This window comes from Choloepus didactylus, chromosome 8 (assembly GCF_015220235.1).
Source record: "Choloepus didactylus isolate mChoDid1 chromosome 8, mChoDid1.pri, whole genome shotgun sequence".
Lineage (NCBI taxonomy): Eukaryota > Metazoa > Chordata > Mammalia > Pilosa > Megalonychidae > Choloepus > Choloepus didactylus.
In genome coordinates, this window is record NC_051314.1 from 129,083,773 (window position 1) to 129,110,324 (window position 26,552).

Here is a 26,552-nt window from a genome sequence, read left to right on the forward strand (position 1 = left end):
CCACAGTGTAGAGACTGGCACTCGTCCATTCAGGTTCCCCCGGGCCCTCCTGGCTCCCTGGGGCCGCCTCCAGCAATGAGCAGGAAGGCAGAGGGGCACAAACCTCTGAGGACCAAGCTGCAGCTGCGTCCCACGGTGGTGCGCTGGGTGCAGAGCCAGGGACTGGGGGTGGGGCGCAGTGATGGATGGATGCTGCTCGGCCGGCTGCTGCTGGAGGGCCGGGGAGGATGAGGAGAAACGCAAAGCCTGGGAGGTATTTTCCCCGTGATTTGTGCCGCTTGAGATGCCCTGTAGCAATATTTATCCTGTGGCTCTGTCCCACTTTCATTTATTATCCAGCTTAGACTGAGTTATCACAACCAGGACGGGGCCCATAAACTAGCTACCTGACACCTCCAGGACCGTGCAGCATATTTTAAAATCTCGAGGAGCAGCTTTGACCCTCTATGGAAATTTAAAGAAATATATGTGCACACCTCAATCCCTGGGGATGGCAGCCACTGTCAAAGCAGACACGAGGTGGCTGCACTGGCCGCCACACTCCCCAAGATGCACCACCTATGTGTGCGAGCCACACCCAGCCACACCTGCTCCTGCAGGGCAGAACCACTCTGTGGTCATGTCCCCTTCTGGAGGCCTGGATGACACACCTCCCAAAGGTCCAGAGAAGTTCTGGGGTTGGATTTTAATCATTTGTCAACAGCAATTCATTGAAACATTTGCCAGTAAATGAATGAACACTTGATTTATTGAGCATCTTCTATTACATGTTAGGTCTGGGATGTGTAGTTGAGAGCTCGAAGCACAAGATGGAGCTGCTCAGGGACGGGTAAGTGACAATGCAGGAAGGAAGGGATGGCTCTGAGGTGAGAGAGGCAGGACAGGTGGGGCTGTCAGGACGCCCAGGGTGTTCGGGGCTGGAGTCAAAGACAGTATGATAGGAACATGGACAGTAATTCCCAGATCAGTTATGGGATCTATTTGCTGGGTTTATGGTAGTGCACAAAACCAGAAGGAAAAAAAAAGAAAAAAAAACTCTGCCCTCATATGGCTTAAGATTCTGATCTGAGGACATGGGGCAACAATAAAGAAAGATGTAAAAAAATATATATATATGTCTGATATGCTACACAGAAAAATAAAGAGGGGTACAGGGGACAGAGAGAATATGGGGAGTTGAAGGGGATAGCTATTTTAAATGGATGGTCAGGGAAAGTCTGAATGGGATGCAAGAGCAAGGGAGCACAGGGAGCCAGGCTGGGGGCTGTTAGAATATCCAGGCAAAAGATGAGAGTGGCTTGGATCTGGCTGTAGGAGTGGAAGGAGTCTGAAAAAGATGGATCCTGGCTCTTCTAAAGGAAATGGGATGAGGGAAGAGCAGAAGTATGCTTTTCAACACTTGATGTTTGAAATGTCTATTACTCATCCAATGGGAGCTGCGGATCCCATGGTTTCATGAGTCAAAGAACTTTAGAAACAGATGAGACTTTAGAGAGTATTCTTAAGCCAAGAGAGGACTGTGAAGGCTGGTAGCCCTTCCAAGCGGGTGCCATGGCCACACTGGCCCCTCCACTCGGGTCATCACCCCAATACTCCTGCCTGGTTTGGTTGCGGAGGCCTGATCTATGCAGCTGCTCATTCATAGCTGAGGTTCTCTGAGCCCAGACAGGTTGGGTGACTTGCCCCAGCCCATACACACACACACCCCTACCGCAACCCCCACCTCCATCCCCACCCCACCCCAAACTCCCACCCAGCCCCCACACCCCCAGTAGCAGAACCCAGCTCAGTGATTCCTCCCCTAAGCTACACAGGTCCACAAAATTACATTGTTCCCAGGAGTAAAGTTGACTTTGAATTCTGAGTTTTTTTCCAAGAATATACACTGCATGCAGAATCCATGCTCCTTGCTATCTGGATGCAAACTGAACACGGGCAGTATGTCCAATACAAGAGTGTAGGCTGTAGGTGTGCCAGTGGAGCCATTGCAAAGTCTGTCTCCATGAGAAAGAAGGAAAATACTGAACCCTGGCAAATCTGGTTGTGTCAGAAGGCTCTGGAATATTCATTGCAAACACCATAAACGAGATGGATGGGAGAGAAATTCAGATTTAAGTGACATTTATTGAGCACCTTCTATTTCCAGGCTGTCCTTTCGCATCACTCAATCCTCACAGCCACCTGGTGAGACAGGTATTATTATTCCCAGAGGAAAGGTGTGAAGCTTGGAGAGGTAGAGGGACTTGCTCAAGGTCACAGGAGCTAGCAAATGGCAAAGACAGGATTCAGGAGACCCCCACCCCTAGACATTCTGACTCTTAAACTAGAACTCTTTTCTCCCAAAAAGGTAAGAAAGGGCCGTGCTATTGGGTTCAAGAGGATGGCGTGAGTCTCACTCAGACCACTGGGCGCATCTCAAAACCCCCTGCATCCTCTGCCTCTGCCCTTCTCCAGGACTGGCTCCTCCCTAGGCGATTACCTCTGGCCAACAGGTTAGTCAGGAATCACGCTCCCCACTATGACACCTGACAGCATCTCCTTCTTCCTTCCTTCAAATATTGTTCAAAACTGCCTCCTTTGTCAAGTCTTCCAAACTCACACACATGCTTCTAGCCCCTCCAATGAGCTAGTCAACTTGGAAGCACCTTCCAAATGCCCGGGCTCTGCTCTACGAGACCCGACACTTGGATCTGCAGCCCTTTACAGCTGTAATTACTCACATCCTTACTGATACCCGGATCTCAGAGTGTTACAGTGTTTATTGTTAATAATGATATCCTAGGACTACTGTGTAGCACTTTCCACTTTCCTCGGCTGGTGCAGTGTTGGCTCACAAGGCTCTCATCACTATTCTGGGTGATAAGGAGGGGCAGGCCCCCATCACTATTTGACAAGTGAGGAAACTGAGGTATGAGGGATTAAGGACTTGCCCAAGGATATCAAACTCCAGTCTGAGTCAGAACTGGAAGTCGGGGCCCCTCAATTGTGGGTCAAAGGTCTTTCCACAGAGCCACATGAACGGGAGTTCCAGAGCAGGGTCCTCTCAACAGAACCCTCCCCTGCCTTGAGGCTAACCTGGCCCCAACCCACTAAACAACCGGGTGCTCTGCTCATTCAGGAGGAAGGCAGAGCACGTTACAGAGAGGGAAGCCAGATCATGCAATAAAGGCCCTGCCCGCTCTACGGTGTTCCCAGTCTCGAAGCTGGAATAGGCAGCGAAAACTCATGAGCAAGTGAAAATGGGGCCAGCTTTCTCGTCTCTGACTGCACTCCATCAAGAATCCCACCCAGGCAGACTGTTGCCAGTGGGGCTGGAAAGAGGAGGGAAATGACAAGAAGATAAGCGAACATACACTTCATGTTCCCAGCTCCATTTAATGCCACATGAGATCACCACCTTCTATTTCCCCACTACCTTCCTCCTGAGTCACGTCCAGACTTGAGCTCATCCATCTGCACACCGATGCGGGCCAGGAGAGGAGGTGGGCCCGACAAAGCGCACATCTTATTCATTCATTTGCTCAGCAAGTCCTTCACTGAGCGCTGCACAGAGGAGAGAAGGGGTAGGGAGTCGTCATGGCCTCCCAGGGGGACAGGGCTTGGCCTGGGGCGAGACTGAGATTTACCAAATCCTTCCCACCCAGAACCTGCTTCATGGGCAAGTGATAATGATTCCCAGTCTGAAAAAGGATAGAGAGAGGAAGGGGAATGCAGCAGGGGTGGGGCAATAGAGACAGACGTATGCTCTCCCCTTGCTTGGGCACCTCCCAGCAGGTGACATTCTCCTCTTCCCACTCGGACACTCAGCGCTGGGTCCCCGATTTCTGTGCTGTGTGCTGGACTGTGAGCAACTTCAGGCAGGGCTGGGGAGCACCTGCCACCTCAGGGGAACGCGTATATGCTGGCTCTCCCTTTCAGTTTTGAACTGAAGGAGGCAGAAAGAAGAGGGCCAGAGGGCAAATGTTATGAAAACCTTGTCAACTAATTAGATTTGAAGTACCTGGAAGGAGCTGGTGCAGTGTAGAGGGATAGAGATTTTTCTGGTGGTAAAGAAGAAAACGAACAGTTCTTTGCTGAGAATGGTAGATGCTACCCATGCCTTGCAGGGGTCTGAGTTACATGGCGTAGGGCGGTCCTCAAGCCTGGGCTTCCGTAGCACTTTTTGGTACAGAATGTATGACACGAGGGCTGCTCCCCGCAGCTCCCTGGCTCCGAGACCACACGCAGTTAGGGAATCATCACAGACCCTGCCTCCATCCACAGAGGCCTGCAGCCCCTGCTGACTTCACTCCCCCAAGGGTATGTGCCTGAGACCTGACCCTGGCAGAATCGGGCCTGGAGCTCCCACAGGAGCCTGGGACAGGGGCCCAGGAGGGCTCAATGCAAGTGAACATACTCTGCCCCAGATCGGGGTGTGGCAGGTCCAGTGTAAGAGGCCCCAGCCCCTGCCAAGGTGATGCCAGCCAAGGCCCCTGCGGGAAACTCAGTCAGCCCCAGCCCCTGCGTCCCAGGTCCCCGGCTGCTCCCAACCCATCACCCCAAGCTTGCAGAGACCACGGGCGGCCGTGCTCATAACACTCAGGTGGCACCTTCCTGGGCTTGGAGTGGCATTAGAGAGGCCTATGCATCCCCCAAATCTAGCCCATCATAGCTCCAGGCCCCACGTCCACCCCAGCCATCTGCATCATCCCTCTCATGCTGAACCCCAAGTCGATCCCCCCACATCTGCATAAGCACCTACGTGCCTCGCACTCTCCTAACCATGAAGGTGGGAAAGAATGTGAGATGCAGCTCCAACCTCAACGGGCCTACAGCTTAGCCTACACTAAGCTGACCAATAATGTGATCAAGTCACATGTTTACCTATCACTCCTAAAACATGTCACTCCTCTGGGTCCTTGTTGAATTATTGCTCCCAAAAAGACATGTTCAGGTCCTAAGCCCTGGTCCTGCAAATGTGACTTTATTTGGAAATAGAGTCTTTGAAGACGTGATTAATTAAGATGAGACCAAACCAGAGCATAGAGGGCCCTAATCCAATATGACTCACATCTTTATAAGAAGGGGACACAGGGAGACAGACACAGGAGAGAAGGCCACATGACAACCGAGGCAAAGAACACCACAGATTGCTGGAAGCCACCACCAGGAGCCAGGAGAGAGGCATGGAACAGGCCCTCCCCGACAGACTTCAGGAGCAGCAGGATCCTGCTGACACCTTGGCTTTGGACGTCTAGCCTCCAGAACAGTGAGATAATCAATTTTGGCTAAGACCCCAGGTTGTGGTACTCTGTTGGAACAGCTGTAGGAAACCTAATAGAGTCCTCATTGGCTGGCATAGGGTAGCTTCCTTGAGAGAAGAACAGAGACCCAGTCAAGACTCGAAGTCCTGGTGCTCAACTCACTGGTGATACCACTACAGTGGTATCAAACCCACAGTGAGATACCACTACACGCACACCAGAATGGCTAAAGCAAAACAACAGAAAATACCAAGTGCTGGCTCAAACATGGACAATCCAGAACTCCTACACTGCAGGAGGAATCTAGATTGGTTCAACCGCTTGGGATAACTGTTTGGCAATATCTACAAAAGAGGAACACACCCATAACCTATGTCTCAGCAATTTTGCTTTTCGCTAGAAACCCAACAGAAATGGATTTTGATGAGAAAGAAGTACCAGAATGTTCACAGAAGCATTACTTAAAAATATGCCAAATCTGGAAACTACCCAAATGTCCATCAATAGTAGCCATGGACAGATCAATCGTGGAATGGAAAATCAATATGCAAAAATGAAAATTAATAAACAACAGCGACTTGCAGCAGCAAGGATGAATCTTAGATACATAATGCTGAACAAAAGAAGCCAGGCACAAAAGAGCACATTATATATGATGCCACTAACAGGAAGTTTTAAAAACTAATCTACACTATTAGATGTCAGAACAGTGGTTACCCTCAATGGGCGGTAGCGGCTGGAAGGGGAAATGAGGGGGTTTCTGGGATGCTGGGTATATGCTGTGAAACCTGCACTTTTATGCATGAATGTTATATATAAAAGGTTAGAAAATTTTCCCATTCCTGTCCACTTGGTCACTCCTGAACACCTTTCATAAAAAAGGACAAGGCTGTTCATGGAAAAGAAATCACCAATCATCTGTAAGCATGTGCAATAACTAGTGTTTTTTCATCTCTAAAATGAGGAATATAAGAGAATTTCTAAGAAACCTTCCAGCTCTAGGTAGCATGATGTTTTGACCCTATTCATAGCAAAACCTCATTAATCAGTAATAAGAAATCCTTCCCAAATTAATGAAAAGTACAAAATATGGAACATTTGTTTAAAGAAAGGCAGTGTTACTGCTTTCAAGAACTAAGCCCATTACAAATTAAAATATAAATGTCAACTAAATTGAAGTTAATGAAAAAAATTGCAATATACTTTAGGCTCACACTAGTTAATACTGCTTGAATATTATTAAAATCCTGCGCCTTCCCTATGTTAGGTCCTTATTTCAACCATTTTAATCAAGAGGGATCAGGACTGCCAAATTACTGCATCTGCTGTATTACAAGTGACCAAATTAGAGCGCAGAGATGGGCTATAACTCCTGAGCCCCAGCCACTTTCCTTCCCAGCCTGTCAAGCGAAAGCATTCAGGTCCACACACCTGGGAAAAAAAATAAGCCTTGTCTGAGCCTGGTGCTGATTTTCTTCCTTCAGGACTGTCCATCGCGTGGGGCTGTCTTCAAGCACGGCCAACACACAGATTCTGTGGGAGAGTTAAGACACCCCTGGGAGCTCAGCAGCACCAGCGATGGTGAGGACTCGGGCAGGCTGCGAATTCTAGGCGCCATCCTAAATAAAACCTCTGCTCGGTGGTTAATCTCCCAGGCGCCTGGCAAACACAACTACTGAGATTCCCCACATCCCCGAGAGTTTCCACCCACAGGAAATTCCCTCCCCCACTGAGGGCAGAATCACTCCTTTGCTCACGACTCTCTTTGGGCCTCAGTATCTCCTTCTGAATAATGGAGAGAAATGCTCCATGACCCTTGCTCTGCTTTGCGATGGCAACAACAGAGCTGATTCACTAGCACTTTAAAAGTATCTCTGGACTCCCTTACCTAACAAGAGAGCATGGGGAGTGATGGCTCCAAGGAAATAATTTTCTGCAGGCCGTGTTGCGAAGGCCATACAGCAGCACGTGGCCAAGGAACTGGCATCTCATAGAAATTAACAAAAGATGAATGAGTAAACCGTGACTCTCAGCAAACCCAATCTGCCAGTCCTCCACCTCCCACCCAAAGCAGGGAGAGTGAGCCATACTGCTAAGGGCCAAGTACTTGACTTGGGAGGAATTAATTCTTGGGGTCCAGCTCTTTTGCTAAGATCTAAATGCACCGAGGCCTCAGGCCTGAAAGACCTTCATTCCAGCAGGAAAACAGGAAGCTGAGTTGGGCCTCCCTTCCCCCAGCCCCATGGCTGTCGTGAACTTCCCCTCCTCCAGGTTCCACCACCTGTCTCTGGACCAAATACAGAACCAGAGAGGCATTTCCTGAGCTCGGCGAGCTCGCTGACCCTGGAGGTTAATCCTAACCCTCTGTGGCCAGGCCACAAGATGAGAACCTCTCCCTCCCAAGCAAGGGGAGCACAGAATCCTAGAACTGCAGGGCTAAAGGGACCCGCGGAATCATTAAATTCGAGGCTCAGAAATGTCAAGGGATTCTCCCAAGGTCGCAGGGCAGAAAGGAGAGGCCAGGATTCAAAGCTAGGACCTCTGACCCTCTAATGCTCTTTTCACCATACCCAAGAAGAGACCCACTTGCCATTGCAAAGGCCACCTTGACCCACTGGTGGTGGCGACCTGGAGCGCCACATTGAGAAGGACTAGTAGGCTGATCCCAGGTGCAGAAGGGAGAATGCTGAGATCAGTATCCACCTCGAGTGAGGGGGACGGGTTGGCAGTTAAGTATCTGCCAACCCACCACTAGGCCACACTGATTCCCAGGACAAACACTCTGAATCTCCTCGATACAGAAACCTCTCGGTGTTGTTCTCTCGTCCAGGCCAGGGACAAGTGCGAGGGCCAGAGAGAGTGGCTATCCCTGTGGGGAAGAGAAGAAACCGAGTCAGAGAAGAACGAAGGAGGCCAGAGTGCAATGGGCATGGAACCCAGAAAACTGTGCTTTTACTGCAAATCAACTACTATTTCTTAAATGCCTGCTCTTGGTTGATATGACAAACACATCTCAAAGGCCCACTGTGTGGAAGATATGGAGTCTCTTCCTGATTAAAGCTTCCCAGAGTGTCAACTTCCCTCCTGGCTCTGCTGCTAAACTCAGTCTTCCCTTTCTGCACCCAGACCCTGTGTTTGAAAATAGAGATCAAAACCTCTCCCGGGCTTGGTGTGAGAACTGAGCATTCTCTAAGACAGGACATAAAGCATCACCATCATTTCCTTCCTCCCCTTTTATCCCATTATGGACTTTGTACCCAGTGAACCCTCAAACGTGGGTGCCAGTCTTCCAAAAAAGGATCTTGACAGCTCAGCATTCTGGGTGGCCCCCCTGCTTCCCTCCAGCCCTCCCGCCCCACTGGGTCCCACCTCCCAGGTCAGGAACTGTGGGGGGGGGGGGGGTGATGGGCAGCTCCAAAGAGAAGCCAACAGAGAAGAGCTCCCTAACTAACCAGAGGAAGAAATCCAGATGCTACATTAATGATAGCAGGTGAGTCTAATATCCACAGGCAGCAGCTCACACAGAGATTCTCTGTATCCTCCAACTCTTCCAGCCAGGAGTCAAGAATAATACCTTGGTAATGCGGGAGCATTGATGCTAACTACGCAGAGATATGTAAATTATACACAGTGGACAGGGAAGGCCACACAGTGCATCTGCCTCTGGTAGAGACATCCTTCTCCAGGACCTGAAACCCAGGGCAGCCCCCCGGACAGCATACAGCTGCAGGCCGAATGCTTACCTGCAATGCAGAGAGCCAGCACCAACCATCTGTGCCCTGGCCGCTGCAAGCAAGCAGGCTTTATTGAATGCCAAGTGTCTGGAAAAACCCCACGCTAGGTGTGGTGGAGTGGAGGGAGGAGAAATGGAGTAGAACCCAAATGAGAAGGTCAAAGCCCCTATCCCGGACACGGTTTTTCCATTCTGGGATTAAGACACACGCACTCAAATAATTTAGCACAGGGCAGGGTGTGGGAAATGGCCAAACGAGGGTCGAGACAAAAACACAGAGAAGATGAAAAGAAGAAGAGATCACCATATTCAGCAGTGGCTTCATGAACAAGCTATTTCAACTCAACCTTGGACGGCTGGTAGGCTTTTGAAGACAACCAGGGGGTGGTGGGGAATAAGCCGGAAGGAGCGGCTTGAGCTCAAGGTGGAAAAGCATTCAGTCATTCACCAACTACTTATAGAAGCCACTGTGTGCCAGGCAGTTTCAAGGTTCTGGGCTACAGCACTGGGCAGCCCTAACAAGCATGGGAGGGGACCGCATTGGCTGGAACCAGGAAGCACGGAAGGGGAAGGGAATAAGCTGGAGAGGAGAGCTGGGCTCTCCTAGAGAGATTCACCAATACCAGCAAGACTCTTTCCTTTGCCAACTGTCAGCAGTAGAGGAAGGTGTAGGCCTATGACCTCTGGGGTCCCCGTTGCCCTTCCCTGGTACACCACCCAGCAGGCTGCCCAGGGCCTCGACTCTGCTCAGCCCCCATGGTGGGAGACATGGTGCTTTAACCCTTGGAGAAGGCCTGGGGAGGGAAGGGGTCCTGGAGCCTGGAGCCTACATAACCATCACTTGTCTCACAACTTCCCTTAAATCCACCCAGGGGACCTATTAGGGCTGCTGCGAAAGTGCCAAAGGGAAAGAAAACGGCCTCCTCTGGCCTGGGAATAGGGTTGAGTTGAAGGATCCAGAAAGCTGGAAATGCCCTCACCCCCCACCCCCACCCCCACAAATATTCATCACCACTGGTCCCGGCTGTCACTCTTCTCCCCCACCCCATCAAGAGCTTGCAAGAGCCTCATCAGCTGGGCTGGGGGCCCTAGAAGGCTCCAATGTGGTTCCAGCCAGGCTCTGAGCCAGGATACCCTGCTACGATGGAAGCCCACACCCTCCCACTCTGACCTTCACTGTCCCCAGAACCAATTATTTAGCATCCAGCTGCACAAAACACCATTCTGGGAGTTGCAAACAGCAAGATAAGCAAATACAGAATGACATAATTTCAACACAAGGGACTGTCAAGCAGGGGCTGGGTTGCTGCCTGTTGGTGCTGTGGGCAGAGAAAGGAGGGACAGCTGAGGGCAGCTCATCAGGCCCGGCCCATGCCAGATGCTGCCAGCACCTCCTCTTCAAGGGTGGGCTGCTCCACGTGGCCAGCAAGATCCCATCCACTTCGACAGCGCTGCCAGGACATCTGGGTGTCCACATGCCAAAAATGAAGTTGGATCCCAATCTCACACCATATACAAATAGGAACACAAAATGAATCAAAAACCTAACTGTAAGACCTAAAACCATAAAACTCTTGGAAGAAAACATAGGAGTAAATCTTCTGAGCTTGGATTTGGCAGTGGATTCTTAAATATGTCACCAAAAGCGCAGGCAATTAAAAAAAATAATAAATTGGACTTTATCAAAATTAAAACTTTTGTGCTGTAAGCAATACCACCCAGAAACTGAGAAGACAACCTGCAGAATGGGAGAAACATTTTGCAAGTCATAACCTGACAGGGGGCCTCTATCCAGAACATGTAAAGAAGCTTTACAGCTCAACAATAAAAAAGACAAATAACTCAATTATAAGTGGGCAAAGGATTTGAATAGGGATATCTCCAAAGAAATTCTAGAAGTGACCAATAAGAATATGAACAGATGCTCAACATCATCCATCATCAGGGAAATGCAAATCAAAACCACAGTGAGACACCACTTCATCCCTATTAGCATAATTAGAATCAAAAAGACAAAAATACGTGCTGGCAAGGATGTGTAGAAATTGGAACCCTCACTCATTGCTGGGAAGAATGTAAAATAGTGCAGCCACTTTGGAAAACACTCTGGCAGGTCCTCAAAATGCTAAACATATAGAGTTATCAGATGCCTGGCAATTCCACCCCTAGGAAGAATATAATATACATAGAAATATACATATAAAATGTATATCCACAGGAAAACATGTACATGAATGTTCGTAACAGCATTCATAATAGCCAAAAGGTGGAAACAACCCAAACATCCACCAACTGATGAATGAATAAACAAAATGTGGTATATACACGCAATGGAATATTATTCAGCTATAAAAAGGGAACGAAGTACCAATACAGGCTACAACATGGATGAACCTTGAAAACATTATACTCAGTGTAAGAGGCTAAGTGTAAGACCACACTGTATGATTCTATTTATATGAAAAGTCCAGAATCGGCAAAGTCCAGAATCTAGAGACAGAGAACATAGGTCAGTGGTTGCAGGGGCTGGGGGAGTTTAGGGGAAATGGGATTGACTGCTAACAGGTATGAGGTTTCTTTTGAGGTGACAAAAATGTTCAAAAACTAAATTGTGGTGTTAGTTGTACAACTCTTTGAATATACTAACACCTCTAAGTTGTATACTTTAAATGGTTGAATTTTATGGTATGTGGATTCTATCTCAATAAAACTGTTTTTTAAAGCCCTATCCAAAAAGTCTAGAAATCAGATAGTCCAATCCCTTGCTTTACAGATGGGAGAGTAAAACCCAAAAAAGGGGAGCTACTTGCCCAGAATCCCAGTTGGTTAGAGGCAGAGCTGGGGCTAGAACTCCCAGTCCAGTGCTCTTTCCACTACACCATTCTGCCACCTCACCCTCAGGAGCTCATAAGCTGAAACAGACAATGAAGAGAAGAGGAAGAGAATTTTAAGCTTAAAAATAAAAATGTTTAAGAACTTAGATCATGTGCAATTAAATAAGCTCCATGGCTTGTGGGAAAAGAGAGGCAGGCAGCAAAGCTCAGAGGAGGCCCTGGAGGAGGCCAGCACACTGAGAAGCAGAGGGGCAAAGAATGAATCCAACTTCAATTCCCTATCTGTTATGTGCCAGGCAATGTAGGAGCATGTTCCTGAATAAGATGTGGTTTGCAAAGAGTTGGCACTTCAGCTAATCCTTGAAGAATGGGCTTAATTCCACCAGGGTGAACGCTTTCCAAGCAAAAGGAGCCACGTGACCCAAGGCACAGAAGCAGGTAATTTCCAGGCCTGTTCAGGAAATAGCAAGTTGGCCAGTGCAGCAGAAGCATATGCTTTATGCAAGGAACTGTACGGGGACAACAAAGCAAAGGTAGACTGAGGTCAGATCTGGAAAGCCTGGCATGCTATGCTTAGAAGTGTGGACTCCAAATAAGTAACAGGGAGCCACTGAAGGTTATAGAACAGGAGAATGACTTGATCTGAGGGGTACTGGGAAAAAGTGATTCCACATAGATAGACTAGCAAATAGACTAGCGGAAAAGGAAGACCAGGTAGGTGAACACTTCAACAGTTTTTGTTTTATATGAGGCATTCATAGACTAGGGGAGGGTGGTAACTGCTGCAGCCCATGTTGTGATCCAATGCTGACAGCCCCTCATCCTTTCCATTTCTTGGTTTTTTTTGTTTGTTTGTTTTTGGTTTTTTTTTTTTTTTTTTTGAGGCAATAAAGGGAAGGATGGGGAAGGAGAGAGGAGACAGTGAAGCTGCCCAGGGAACAAAAGCCCAAGTACATTGTTGTTCATCATTTTTATCAGGGTGTGCTGCTCCGTCAGCACCCTATAATCATAGCTAATGCAGGGACACAGCCCGGAACTTACAAATCAGGCATAAATGCATCCTGCCTGCCTGTGACGTGCCAGCTGGACATAGCGTCTATTGAGCAGCAGCCTAGCTGGGGTCGGGGAAGGGAGAGCCCAGGTACACAGAGAATGAAGCCAGGAAACTCGAGTTCAAGCCCCGGCTGTGTCACTTACCAGCTTTGTAACCTCAAGCAAGACACTTAACCTCCCCAGGTCTCAGTTTCTTAGGTGGCACTGCCAACAACAGCACCTGCTATTAATTATGCAGGATCTACCATGTGCCAAGGACTATTTTAGGACTATTTCAGCCCTTACAAAAAGCCCTAAGAGGTAAGTATTACTCTCCCCATTTTACGGATGGAGAAACTGGGCTTCAGAGGTCAAACAGGTTAGTCAAGGTCACAAAATTGCACTTGAACCCAGATCTGTCAAATTTCCAAAGCCACATTCAAAACTACGCTGCGCTGCCTGAATCAGCGGAAATAATAAAACCTGCCGTCCCTCCCTCGCCTGCCCACTAAGGGGCTCAGTGGGGAGAATTCAGGCTCAATACTGCAAGGGAAATGTGCTCATCGTATCACAGATACTCAAGCCCCCGAGCACCCCAGCCATCCTCCAGCCCTGTCCACTGCTCCTGCACCATGCTCTAGGTCCCCGGTTGCATTCCACCCTTAGAAACCAATCCCAAGCCCCACCTGACCCCAACCCCAAGCGCTGGTGCAGGCTGCTTTTCGTATGAGGAAGACGGTGCACGCGTCCATCAGCCCGCTGCCTCCTAACCTCGGGCCCCACCTCCCGCCCCTCACTCTCCCTAACCCTATGGTGCCGGTTACCCCAGAGGATATGGGGCCCGCACCCAGAAGGCACCTATGAGTTCCTGGAATTCCCGGGCATGGCACATCCTTTCCATACTTCCACACCGTTTCCCCTTCCTCTCAGGCAGCCACCAAAAGTCAAAAGTACACCTCGACAAACACCGTGATGCTCCTGACACCAGCTGGGAAGGACATCGACCTGTTATTAGCGGAGGAAAATTGGACCTGACATTGTCAGTGATCCGAAAGCTCCCAGCTCAGGAAAGCTTTGTCTTTTTTAATAAATAATAAATAATATGGGGTCTGTAGTTCCTAGCAAGTCATATTTCCTAAGCCTCCTAAGCTCGTGCGTCACGGCTGTCATCTGGGGAACTGTGGAGAGACACTGGCGTCTTCAAGCCCCTTCTCTCTCCTGGGGAGGTCAAAGAACTCGGACGAACTCCCCAGTATCAGCCCTTGAGGAGAGAGGCGACAGGGGGAGGCTGGCAGTCTGCCTCCAGTGTGCTGACCATAAAGACTTGCCTCCTGCCCAAGGGGCACAATCTCCCGCACCATGAGGCTGGGGAAATGGAGGAAAGTAAATTTAATCGACCCCCGCCTAATCCAATATCCCCAGTTATAACTTGGTGCTTCTATCCTTTCTCTAGTTCCAGGCCTGGCTCTTCTCAAAGGCCTCTGCAAAGGGACTAGAACATGGTGATAAGTTCTCCTACCGTGAGACCGCTGTCCCCCGCCAGCCCCCTGCCCATCACTGTGATTGGAATGAGGACACAGAGAACAGCTACCTCCTGACATCTTGATTTGTTCTCGTAACTTGTCCAGGAGCGGCCCCCTCACTGCCACTTTCCCCAAAACCTCAGAGTCAAGTGCCCCTGCCCAGACATTCCCAGTGTGTCTTCAGTCTCACTTCTGTCACCCGTCAGATGATGCTTCCTATTGTAGTTTTGTGTGCAAGTCTGACTCCCCCATGATTTTTAATTTTACAGGTTTATGTTTCTTTGTATCCCCCAAAGTTTCCAACACAATGCCTTACTCAAAATACATAAAAGAGGGATGGGGGTCACAAACTAGTACCCCCAGACCAAATCCAGTCCACAGATGTGTTTTGTTTGGTCGGTGCCATGTTTTAAATGTTTTTTTTATTATTACTTGCCAATATTTCAAATCAGGAGATTTTACATGAATATCAGGAAAATGAAGATCTGGCAACATGAGGCTTGCATTTAGGCCCAGCAACCATCTGCTGGCCCGAATGGCAGACATGACCTCGGATTGGGGAGGTGGGGGTGGGGGGTGGGGGAGGTGGTTTCGATTTGTCCCAGACCCTCCGCCCTGGCCCATTTCACTCACCTGAGTTTACAGCCTGGCATGAAGTATGGTGAGGTGTCAGTGAATGGGGAAGCCCCTCGAGGGTGAGAAGGAGAGCTGTTTTCTTGCTTTCGATGTGGTCGGATGAGGGGAGGTGCATTTAGGAATGCTTTAATGAGTGAACACCACAGTTGAATCTATGCACCCAGGCCAGGAGGCTACAACGAGATGCAGAGCCTCCAACCTGCACAACAGGAGCTCAGCTGCCTAACTCACTTCCAAGGGCAGTGTATGAAGACAGAATCCAACCAAGATCCCAGCTAAACCCCATGCCTGCACAAGTACCTGACTTCTGGTTGGCATTTAACAGCCCAGAATGTGCTCTCCCTTGATTCTAGGAAAGAATGCCTGGCTTCTGGAATTGTCCTAAGGAAAACATACAAAAGGGGAGAAATATACATATAATGTGATAATATAATACAGAAACCTATATTAATGTATCTTCCTGCACTACTATTTAGGCAAATTAAAAACTGTGAACAAACTAAATGTTCAGCAATGGGAAAACGGATAAATCCTTGACAATGTCTATGAAGCCATTTAAAAATCTAATTGGGATGATTAAGTGGCTTGTGGGAGAATATTAAACAATGCAAATAGAAATGCAAAATTATACATTATGACTGCAACCATGAAAAAATAATATCTGCAAGTAAATACCGACTGGAAGGCATCATGGAAAATGGAAAGCTGATTTATTGTGGTGGTGTGATGGCAGGTTTGTGAGGTGCTTGGGTTTTGTTTTTTTTTATCCTATTCCTGTGATTTGTACTCTTATTGTACAGCATTACGTACACACTTCACTTTTACATGCCCCAGCCTGCTCCTGACCCTGAAATAAGCTAACACAATCCCAAAACAGTTGACGATGAGGGTGAGGTGGACAAAGCCTTCTTTGCTCGGGACCTTCCAAGAGTCCCACAGCGGGTCGGCACAGGGGGAAGGTTTTGTCACAAATCAGTGTGGAGAGTTGGGGAACTTCACAAAAGGCGCTCCCTGCCACCCCACCCCCCAAGTCACCCACACACTCAGCAGATCCCCTACACCACAAAGGAGGCTCAGCCTTCCTCACTGAGCATCATTCTGGGGTCCCCATCCTTCACATGTGTGGGACCCAGTTCTGCCTCTGAACTCTACGGGGGACCTTGAGCCCCTGCCCTGTGGTGCAGCATGAGGAAAAGAGACCCCGACGCCTCGAGGCTGGAAACAGCCACCAGCAGTCTTCATTCTTTTGTTTTCCATACACATTTCATTGTGTCTCAAGCTGGGGACTCCAGATCCAGGTCTAGGAAAAAGGCTGCTTGTCCGGGAGGCAGGAGTGTCAGAAGGACAGAAGGAGGGCCAAAAGGCCTTCTAAAAGGAAGGGGCCAGCAGGACGCCAAATCCCAGCCCACCAGGGCATCAGACCCAAACTGGGCACCGAGGGTCAGCGGGCCACCAAGGGGCAGACCCCAGGGTGCCGTCCCCGAGCCCGGGCGGCGAGGGTGAGGTGGCAGCTGCATTATTTAAACCACAATGGAAAGCTGGTGCCTTTGAAGACAGAAAGAGAAACTTTCCAACGTGCAGTTTCCAATCTAACCAGACTCCTCAGGGAGAGATTTCCTGTGACTAATTCCCCACGGGAACGGAAAAGAGAGCTGGAGGAGGAAAACCTCCTCTGAGATTGTCTGAGCAAGCAGCCAGATGACACCCCGAATCCAGCCGGGCGGCCCATTTGCAAAGAAATTCACTTACGCTTGATTGTTGGGCTTTTACTCTTCAATTCCAAAGACTGGCTTAGTTTTTAAAAAGGGGGGTTGGGAGAAAGAGAAACAGAGACAGAAATCCAATTCATTACTGCCCTATCCTGATCGATATCTGGGATGAACAGAGGAAGTCCCTGGGACTGGGGGCCTCAGTCCTGACACAGCCGGGTGGACAGCAGGCGGCCGAGCCGGTCAGTCACTAAATCATCTGGCTGAGGGACATTTGCAATCCCGGGTGCCTGCTCAGCTGGCAGCATCTGCCTCCCAGGGGAGGTGGCAGGGAATGGCTGGAGGGGGCCCAAGAGTACACCAAATGTGAAGGCTGGTGACAGGCAGCCACCCCCTGCCATCCTGTAAGCAATCCCCAGCACAGGGTTATTTCCAGGCACTTTTTCCTGTGAGAAAAGAATGGGAGGAATGCAGCCCAGCCATTACCCAAATCCACCCCACAACGGCTCCGTGCCCAATTGCGTGCGGTGGAGGGGAGCCCTCCAGAGCCTGTAATCAGAAAATCCATTTAAGAAATGGAAACTGGCAGCCAGAAACTAGTGACATAGGTAATACAATACCAGAGTCCCTTAAAGCGAATACGTGCACGCACACACATATAATCATATGCATGCAAACACATGCATATACAAACATACACACGTGCACACACATACACACACGCACATGTATACATGCAAGTTCTGCAGGCATGTGACAGCACACAGGCCACACCAGCCTCTACAAACCACATGGAAAGGTGGCCAGAAATACTCCTGGACTTTTAACAGCTCTTCAGGGACCTGATCTCCAGGAAGTGCTAGCAACTGCAATCCAGTTGTGTCCCTGGCTAGAGAAGCCGGCTGGAGGCTGGGGACCGTGCAGGGGGAGGAAGAACTTCATTGGGAAAAAATGTGGACAGAGTTTAATGTGGAGCGGAAGGACAAAGGCCTGGATGAAGGAGCCTTCCTGAGAAAGCAGGCATTCGGAGCGCTCTAGCAATTTGCATGGGGCTGGGCGGGGAGTATTGCGTTAAAAGGCAGAGGAGGGGAGCTGGACTCCCCGAGGCCAGCTCGGGTGCAGCCTGCGGCAAGGGCAGGCAGCGTGCATCCTCCTGCGCTGCCTGGAACTCGGCACCCTGAAGTCAGCCCCAAAGCGGGAATTAGCCTAGGGCAATCCCCAACTGGAAGGAGGGCTCAGAAAACCTGATACCTGAAAAACTTGCTGTCCTCGCTTAATAAATCAGATGGAATGGTGGAGAAGAAACTAACCTTTCGTGAGCTCCCTGCACAGACCAAGCATGTGGCGTCTCTAATTCTAAGAAGCAGCGGCAAAGTGGGTGCTTTATTCTCACCCTGCAGACAAGACACCCGGGAGTCACAGGGCTCTGTCATGGCTGGAGGGAATGCTGACACCACCTCTGTCCTCCAGGGCCCTGCCACACCGCACTGCCCTTGGGGTTTCAGGACGCGGTTCTTCCAAAATAAACACCCTACCCCCAATAAATAAATAAGCAAAGCATTGGCTCCCTGGGTGGCCTCAGTCAAGTCTTTAATCTCTCTCTGGGCAGCAGCTGCCCCTTTGTAAGAACAAGGGGATGACCTAGGGGCTGGCAGGGGACCCTTCCTGCTCAAATCTACATAGAAAGAGTCAGTCAGCCCTTGTTTCTGGCAGAGGGCCTGGAACAGAACAAGGAGTCTGAGTCACGGCCCTCGGAGCCCTGGCAAAATGAAACCCGCCCCCACTAGTACCTCCAGCAGGCTGCCTTTCTCCCTAGGATGAAGGAGCTGCTGTTCTTGTCTAAACTGTACACTTCCGAAGAAAGGACACGCCACCCAATTAGACTTGCACCCCTCGGCCTAGAACTGCGCCCCGCACACCACAGACACTCATTAAACGTTGGCTGTCAGGCTGAATGAATGAATGAACAAATGCTCCTCCAAGGCAGGCATGCTGCAGAAAGAAGTACTTGGGAATTTCTGTTCGCCAGATGATTTCTCCTCAAAGGTGCAAGATTTGGACCCTCCCAAACCTAACTTTGCATTGAAATTATCTGGAAAGCTTTTCAAAATACAGATTCCTGACCCACTCCCAGACTTTCAGGCTCTGAAAATCTGGGATGGGGGCCCAGGAGTCTGAATAATTGAAAAGCTCCCCAGATGTCTCTAACTCAAAGCCAGGTTTGGAATCACTGATGTATACAACTTGGCTAACACCCATTCAGTCCCGCATTGGGACCGGATGAAGCTAAGAAATAAAAACAAAGTAAAGTGACTCTCTCCTAGAGGCTTTTTTTTTTCCAAAGAGCTCAAAACAACTCTTTATGCCGTGATGCTCTCACCTGTTGCACTGAGACTGGGTGGCAGTGCTCCTCCCCTTTCTGTAGATGGGCCAACTGCGGGTAATGCAAGCAAGAACACTACCCTCCCTCTTTCCATCTCTCCCCTTTAGCTCCTGAAGAATGCAGGGCACATAGAGCCCTGAAGGACTCAGCCGATTGCAGAAAAAAGAAGGAGCAAGGCTAGACGTGCCTTTGACCGCAGATATTGCTGATGCCAGAGCCAGCGTCTCTGCTCCCCGTGCCCGGGCTCAGAGGACAGGACACACATGTGCTTTCAAGGCTAACCTGCCCCAACTCCCAGTCCTGAGTCTCACCTACATCCAGGAACGGAGCCCCCACCCCCTTCCTCTCAGGCCGCTCCCCATCTCTCTATCCTCCAGGTAGGTGAGGATCCATTCTTTTGCTCATTCATGAAAATTACAGCGAGGCTAAGAAGCACCAAGTATGGCATAGAGTTAGAAGGGTTCAGACTCGCAAATGGAGATGAAGGAAGAATGTGACTTTTTCTATTCTTTTCAGTAAGAGCACCCTCCCAGAGATCCAAATGCCGAGAGGCTGAAAGCTAAGCTGACCACCCACCACTACAAGCACCCTGGAGCTGGCAGGGGGCTGGGAGGGTCAGACGCCACCCTGAGCCCCCTCCCTCAGCACTGAGACACTTCCTTAGTGGCAGGAGCCAAAGTTACGCTGGCCAGACCCGCCCGAGCCCCCCCTTCTCCGCACCCCCTTCCTCCACCCAGCCTTGGAGGAGATTGATGGAGCTGGGACAGCTGCAGCAGCGAGGAGGGGGTGGATAACAGCTGGACGGAGAGAGGGCCTCCCCCAACCCGGGCCGGGACCCGCCAGGGCTGCAGAGAAGGACGGAGCCGGGTCTCCTGGGTGCACATCTCGTTAACTGAGAGGAATGTTCACATTCGGCTCCACTCTGACCTTCCTCCCTGGCTCTCTGGTCCTTTTCAGCAGGCAGGTGGCTCTGGATTCCAAATAGCAGGGCCACTCAGCCGTGTGGGCACAGGGCCCAGGCCCAGAGCAGGCAGCCCCACGCAGCCACCGGCCACTCACCCTGCAAGCATCTCCCACCCCTCCAAGCCACAACCCCCACCCACGTGGCCCCAGGGTCCACACCACCACCTCGGGCGGACCCACAGGCCAGGGGGGCCGGAGGAGGGAGCCCCAAATCCTGACGCCCGCCCAAGGGGGTGGAAGGTGATGCAATGACCCAGCAGGGGGGAGTGATGGTCTGAGGGACAGCAGATGCGGATCTGTCACAAATTAGGATCAAATCTTGGTTCCACTACAAAGCTTTGTGACTTTGATTTCTGGTTGCCTTGTCTGAAAAACAAGGATCATAATATCTACTATGCAGGGTAGTCCTTAGAAGTTAGAGGTTCCATGTCCTCGTCCCTTGCAGGTGCCCACCACATGCGGGGCCTCAGTTTCCTCATTTGTACAATGAGCGGCTAACCTACACGGTCTCGTCGGTCTATTCCAGCTTCCATAGAATGAATTCAGCCTTTTGCCCAATAACCTTGGGATGTATCTCTTCACCCGCTGCTGCTCAAAATACCTTCCCTGGTTCTCCACCGACTCCCAGATATGTGGAGCCTTGAGATCTCTCTCCTCTGACTCCCTTCTCCAGACTCTACGCCCAATGTCCAACATGCCTAGATCAGACCTGCAAGTGCCAGCCCAATCCTTGACACACACACACACACACCATTCCTAATGTGCAGGACTTTCTGACTTAAAAATAATTACTCACTCATAGCACACCTTACACCGTGATGACCCACCAGCAGGTGGCAACTTTGCAAGTAAAACTGTTGGTTTACAATCACAATATCCAAAATGATGGCCACTAGCCATACGCAACTATTTAAATTTAATTTGTAATTCGTCATAATTAAATAAAATCAAAAATTCAGTTCTTCAGATGCACTGGCCACATTTCCAATGTCCAGTGCTCACATATGGTTATGGATCACCGGATTGGACAGTGTTGAACAGAAATTCCCATCATTGCAGTGCTTCCCCAGAAGATGCTCTAGCCTTAGGGGCAGGACAGGCCCAGATGGTTCAAACAGGACCTGGAAGGCGATAGGGAGCCAGAGGGGGTGAAACCATTTCCCATTGCTTCTGTGGAGACGCCAGCAGGCCGGTGGCTCCAGCAGGCCCTCCAACTCGGGCCAAGCCCCCGAATGAGGGTCCCCACACCCAGTCCTTCTCTCCTTGGCTCCAGCACCCAGCAGGATGCAGCAGACAGCTGTCACCACACTACATTTTTGGGATGTATGGGACGCTTGTCATTCTCCCCAGCCCCTGGTGGACCCCTGGCCTTTCCCAGCTCAGGTCTGCACCTTTGCTGGAGCAGGAGTGCTGCCCCCTCCTGCTGCCTGGCAGCCCCTCCAATGCCCACGCAGCTTTCAGGCTGAATTATGACTTGCAAGAGGGCCAGGGCTCCCCTGCCTCCAACCCAGGTGCAAAAATATCCAGCTGCAAACTCAAATGCAGGGGAAGTTAGGAGGGCTGGGGCACCTACTATATTCAAGGGGCCACCAAGTTACTTCCCCCCTAAAATAGTCTCATTTGGTCCCCCCCAGAAGTGCTGCTAGGTAGTGGGGCTGGGCCCATTTTCCAGATGAGGAAACTAAGGCTCAGAGAAGGTAAGCAACTTGCATGAGCCAGTACATGGCACAATCTGAACACAAACCCAGATAACCTGACTCTAAAGCCTAGACTCTTCCTATTACATCCCTCCAAGGCCATGGAGTCCATGGGCAATAGACAGAAGAGCAAGGCACAGCCACTCTCTCCCCCCAGGGAACTCTGTGCACATGTAAGCAGGAGGGTCACAACCCAGAGCTTCTAAATTTCTGGCCTGAAGGAGCTCAGAATGCCAGAAAAGTCTTGGCATTGGGGAGGTGAAGAAAGGCCACGGAGACAAAACAAGTAGAGGAGGACAAGGAGGAGGAAAGAGGAAGAAGAGGAGGGAACAGAGAAGAGAGAATCAAGGAAGATGGGCAGAGTGCATGGAGGCATCTGAACGTATTCCAAGTGCACTTAATTTCTCATGCACTTGTCTGTCTGCTCTCTGTCTTCCTCAGTTAGAGAAGGTCACAGGCTTAGGAAAGCAGTGACGTTGCCTGCCTTGCTCACAGCTGTTTTCCTAGCACTAGCACAGTGCCCAGCACATAGCAAATGCTCAGCAAATACGTCAAGAGACTGTGGAGAAAGACAAGTCCTCTTTCTGCCTTTTCAGAGGTCACTATGAAGAGGTCTTCCTGACCTCGGCCCCTCCTCAGCTCCCCAAGGCCCCTGAGACATCTCGGGGAAGCAGTCCTCCTCAAATGGGCTCCAATCCCTGGCCCTCGGCCATCGCCCCAACCCCAGCCAGCACTCCCCACGAGCACAGGTCCTAAATCCAGCCGGTGGCAGGGCCGAGGGAGTCCTCCAAGGTCATCTTGACCAGCTTCTCCTTTCACGGCGGAGAAGACAAGACCCAAGAGGGACACAGGCTGGCTTGGGGGCACACACTCTCCAAGTGGAGAAAAGTCTTTCCTGACTGTGCCAGCAGGAGCTTGAAGACGGAAGCCCCCCACCAAGCCCCGAGCGTCCTGTAGCTCGCTCCCAGGGCCGGGCCCAGAGCCGGCAGCCCATCTGTCCCTTCAGCCTGCCAAGAGGCCTTTCCTCCCCCACGCCCATGGTAATGAAATCCACCACAGGTGACTTCGGAACACTGCCCTGGGGGGAGGAGAGGCTGGCCTCAGCACCAGGCCCTTCATTTCCGATTTCCCAGCCTGACACCCCTGACAGCCTGAGCCCACTCTGCTCTGAGCCCCATGTGGTCGTACATCGCCGAGGCCGATGCCAGCCACGCCTTCCTCCTGCCATCTGGTCAGAGAGGGAAGGAAGAGCAGGACGGCACGATCTTGGCAGACAACCCATGGGAGGCTGAGGACACCTGGCCCCCACTCCTGACCTCACCCCATAAGCGCTATTGGGGCACAGGGGTGATGAGCATGCAACGCTTCTCCTGGGACTCAGTTTCCCCATACGTACTCGGGAATCTTCAGCTCCCAACTCAGCACAATGTGTTGACATGGGTATTCCTCTGCCCAGGTATAAAGGAGGAGAAAACCCATAAGGAACCCCAGCTGAGCACCTACTAGGTGCCAGGCACAGTGGGGTCAACAAAGAAGCCAAGGTATGACCCCTGCCCTGGAAGAGCTCTCAGTCGAGTCAGGTAGGTGAAGACAGGTCCTCATGAAAAGGTGACTTTCCACACGAGAGCACTGCTAAGTGAACAGCAGAGAGCAAGGGTGCTGTGGCCCGGCACAGTCAGGGGAGACCCGGTGGGGGGAGTGGGGAGTGGGCTGTGAGCGGTGGGGATGCTTCCCAGAGTCTGGAGGCAGGTGCAAGGCATCCTGGGTGCTCAGCCAAGGGCTCGCACGGAGCCTGCTGAAGGGCCTCAGCATCCGGGCGGGAGGCAAGGTGGGCAGACATGGTGCCTGCCCAGGGATGCCAGGGCTGCTCAGCGGGCGGGGTGATCACATGGAGGAGGGGAGCAAGGAAAAGGAGCCCTGAATTTGATGAACATGATACATGAAAACAAGGAGCATTTTCTAGATGGTGACCTCAAGCTAAGCAAAGAGGCAAAGGAAGGCAGATTTGAAGTCATGTTAAGGGCTAAGAAACACAATTTGAGGAGCAGATTTTCCCTGTAACATGAAGGTTTGGGGGAACAGGGAAGGGCCATAAGTACTATCACTGGATTTTGGTTAAAATGTAATCCTTTTGGGTCTTAATTTGGCCCACATACAAACTTTACTGAAGAGGTGCCTGACCAGGGGTTAACATTATACTGAGACTTTCGCTTTCACCTCTCATGGGTACAAGCCCAGCCCAGGGCCCCAGGAGTGAGACAGGAGGGTTATCTGGGCTAGAAGCTGGGGCAAACTGTGCATGTCTGTGCAGAGGAAGGAAAGCAACATCCACAAAAAACTCCACCTCATGCCCAAAGACGGTCCGGAGTCAGGGAGACCTGTGTCAGTGAGGAGATATGACCCCAGCCACCCAGAGCCCCCAGCTCCAGCCCCAAACTTACCCACCAGGCCAGGTCACCTCAGCCAGATCCCCACCGCTCTCGGCCACTATGTCCTCCTCTGTGAGCGCAGAATTTGGATTTAATTTCTCAGGTTCCTTCCAGCCCCCAAACTGCCAAATTAAAAGCAAATGAAAGAATCAGTACAAACTCATATTTAAAATATAGACACAGATAAAGAGCAACAGAAATAAACAGAGATGCATGTGTCTAGGTGAGCTGGCATGCGTACACACACACGTTCCCCACCTCTGTTCCCTGAGAAGCTCCAGAAGCAGTGACAACCCAGTAGCAATAAACACACCTGGCGCCCAGATCTTGGTTTCTAAGCACCATTCACCAATGAAGAGAACCAGGGCACCTTGGAGAAACAATTGATTACAGGGCCGGGGTGGGAAAAATATGAGTCTGGAACGTCTTATGGTGCCAGAAAAATAAGAAGGTGCTCAAAAAAGGTGCCTGTCAAAATGGCACAGGAATCAAACTCAAGGAGCTTCCGATCACCAACGCTGAAACAATTTGAGCAATAAAATAACTGGGGCATCGAATTATAATCCACAGAATAAAATGAGTACCCATGAGTCCAGAATGATAAAAATAGTTAATTGAATAAAAAATAAATGGGGAGAAGGAATAGCTCTCTTCCTAACAGGAGAAATCAAAATAAATGTAGAAGGAATGAGGGAAATAGAAAAGCTACCATCGGGGGCGGGGGGGGGTTGAGGGAAAGAAGGAGTCATAGCTTATGGGCTACAGAGTCACTCTCTGAGGGGATGGAAAAGTTTGGGTAATGGATGTTGATGATGGTAGCACGATATTGTGAGTGTAATTAATACCACTGAACCGTTCACTTGAAAAGAGTTACAATAGGAAATTTGGAGTTGTATATATGATACTACAATAAAATGTTACTTTAACAAAAAAAAAAAAAGCCTGCTACCAAGTAAATACCACTGTAACAACCATTACAGGCAAGACTCACTGATGGATGTTAAAATTAGTGGGTGGAAGTTTGAGGAGAAACAGGATATTTGCACGGTCTCAAAATATCTCCCTCAAGTATTCATTCATTACAAAAAGAAAAATAGTCCCTTCCAGTGGAGAAACATGGCAGGCAGCAACTTTGTCCAAGTGATCAAGGCACGGTGACATCGAGGATCCCTTGAAATGACATCCTGAGAAGGGCACATGGGCTCTGTGGAATTCTCCCCAAAAATGCATAACTTCAACCTAATCATGAGAAAGCCTCGGGCTGACCCAAAGAACCTGCCCCATGCTCTTCAAAACCGTCGAGGACATGCAAGTCGGGGAGAACCTGGGGATAGGAGGGGACTAAGGAAGCAGAACAACTAAATGCTACGTGGGACCCTGGACTAGAGATAAGCATTAGTGGGGAAAGTGGTGAAATCCAAACAAAGTGTATAGTTTACTGAACATTATGATATCAATGTCAATTTCTTGATATTGACAGTTGTATTATGGCTATGTAAGATGCTAATAAAACAACAAAAAGCAAAAGCAAGAGGGGGTGTGCGTATGTGTGTGCCACATGCAGACACATCCATGCTGCCAGGGCACACGTGTGCAGGAATGTGGGAACACCAGCAAGTTTGAAAAAGAGCAGGGTGGTGGTGGGGCGCCAGCAAGGGGAGGGGGGTACAGCCTTTTGCTGTTTCGGGCAGCGTGCTGAGCCTCGGATCTGATTTTCACAAAAGGATTACTAGATTACATTCTTTACCACAGGCAGCTGTCCCTGTCAAATAAATAATCATCGCCTTACATTTATATATCACCTTTCATCACAAGGCCCTTTTCCTACAGCTAGGACCAGCCTGGGAATGGCTGGCCCTTCTTGGGGGAGGGAGGAAGGGAGAACTAGGGAGGGGGCCAGCCCACAGCAGGAGACAAGGGAGGGCCAGGACCCCCAGCCAGAGAAGGGGGCAGGGGCAGGGGAAGGGAGGGGGTGCTCCATGACAGAAGAGAGGCTGGGGCAAGGTGGGGCGGACAGGTAGCAGGTCCCCAGTAAGGGCACCCAAGCCCAGTAGCCTCATCTAAGAAGCAGGAGAACAGAGCGGGCACCAGTTTTCGGACTCCGAAATGTGTGTGATGACGGGCACGTTCCTCTCGGTGCCTTGGCGTCCTCCTCAAGCAGGCTCACCACGAGCATAAAGCCATGGTGCGCACCGAGCACAGCGCCTGGCAGCCAAACAATATACACCCACCGGCCATGTGAGGAAGAGCCCCAAGCAAGGGCCAGACCAAGACAGTGGGCTTTGGGGCACAGTGGGGAAATACAGGGACAGCTACTGGTCCCCAGGTGTGCCAGTTTGGATATATTATATCCCCCAAGAAAAAGCCATG

The 26,552-nt window shown here is 50.4% G+C and overlaps 1 protein-coding gene across 5 annotated transcripts in view; it reads right to left on the reverse strand.

Moving 5' to 3' along the window:
• The window catches only part of TSPAN9 (tetraspanin 9), a 204,299-nt gene that overhangs the window by 113,820 nt on the left and 63,927 nt on the right, over positions 1–26,552 (reverse strand). For 4 of the 5 annotated variants that reach the window (XM_037846280.1, XM_037846281.1, XM_037846282.1 and 1 more), the window contains one exon: positions 24,195–24,304. The gene's annotated coding sequence lies outside the window, so the exon portion shown is untranslated. Of the gene's footprint in view, positions 1–6,674; positions 6,751–24,194; positions 24,305–26,552 lie in introns of those variants that run through there. The other variant, XM_037846284.1, reaches the window with a different exon arrangement.